The sequence below is a fragment of the Ctenocephalides felis genome, unplaced genomic scaffold (genome assembly GCF_003426905.1).
Source record: "Ctenocephalides felis isolate EL2017-DRISC unplaced genomic scaffold, ASM342690v1 CF-g0.4_SCAFFOLD_01886, whole genome shotgun sequence".
In the NCBI taxonomy this organism is placed as follows: domain Eukaryota; kingdom Metazoa; phylum Arthropoda; class Insecta; order Siphonaptera; family Pulicidae; genus Ctenocephalides; species Ctenocephalides felis.
In genome coordinates, this window is record NW_020538040.1 from 69,326,364 (window position 1) to 69,328,086 (window position 1,723).

The following is a 1,723-nucleotide window of genomic DNA, read 5'->3' on the forward strand; positions in this document are numbered from 1 at the left end:
TTAATTTATTGGGAAAGTTATATTTTTAACTTCCCGTGGGGTAAGTTACAGTAATCGAAAATGATTTTTTTTTCACAGTTTCAAAGGTTTCTGAACATTTTGATATATCTTATAATAAGAAAAAATTGATGTTTTTTTTGTATAGCGAAAGAAATGCTTTTATGCATCCCAGACTGGTGTTTTGTCTGGGTATGTCGGACTCAATACCGTCCTGGTATAATACCGAAAAAATGGATGTGTATGTGTGTGTGTATGTATGTGCGGATCCAATTTTTTGCCGACGATTTCGGGAACACAGATCAACCGATTTGAATAATTCATAACACATTCGATTGCTATTAATAAGGAGACGTGCTAATTAGTTTTTGGCAAAGACAGGTCTAGCCTTTATGATAAAAGTAAAAAATGGTCATTAGACATATGCACATCATATTTTCAGATATTTTATAGAGATTATAAAAAATAAGTACAAATTTTGTGCACATTTGTACGGGTTCCGTACCAATGTTTACACGTTAGACTACGACGCGGCGCTTACGCGCTTTGATATTTCGACTTCAAATCATTCTCAAACACATTCAAAACATAAAAAACTAATTTTTCAAAAAAAGAACAATTTTTTCCAAAGTGTTTTTTTTCAAAAACTCAAGTTCCAGCAATTTGCCTTAAGGCAAGATGCACCACTAGTTCTTTTTGTAACGCTCGTATTATAATATAATATTATAGCGCATATTTTTATTCTAACAATAAGGATTAATACGGTTGATTTTACTTGCAATATTAGTAACTTTCTATTAGTTATTTTATATTCTTCTATAATAATTCTAATAATAGTTCTATAATGATTTTATTAATTTTTTACAGAATGAAAGTTGTGAGTCGTGAATCAACTTTTATAAAAAATCCACAAAATTTTTATTAATGTAACGCCCCAAAAGTTGAATTCACAATAGTGAGTTTCTATATAGATGGCTATACATTATAACAGTTATAAATCGTAATTAGAAGTTACTATAATTTAATCATTTAACTTGCGCAACATTTTTACCTCTTTTTACACCATTTTTAGACACTATAGTGGTGCATGGCATTGTGCCTTAAAGCAAACTGCTGGAGCTTCTCGTACCGAAAACTAAATTATTAAAAAAAAACTATGCAAAATTTTGATAAAATTAGATGTTTTAGAAATTTTGGAATTTTTGAAAAAAATTAACTTTTTCAAAAATTATATTTTTGTTATATTTTGATTTTTTTTAAATTTTGAACATTTTTAAGCAATAGCGCTGCATAGCTGATTTGAAGTCGAAATATCGGATGCTCCGTTATCTCCAAAACCAATTTTGACACTTTTTACCCCGTATCTCTGAAACAGCTAGACCTGCCTTTGCCAGAAACTAATCAGCACGTCTCCCTATTTGTAGGAATCGAATGTTTTTTGAATTATTGAAATCGGTTGATCCGTGTTCGCAAAAACGTCGACAAAAATTTGTATCCGCACACACACACCCACCCATTTTTTCTAAGGTATGCCAAAATGTTCAGAAACCTCTGAAACGTAAATATGTATAGACATAATTACTTTCCCGTAGGGTAAGAAAAGTTAATTATGCTTTGATTTTAATAATAAAATTATATACATGGTCGAATCATGTGCTGCGCAGATTTACTGTTCCGGGTGACTCAGATCTACAACCAATTTCTCATTAGGATTTCCAAAAACGTC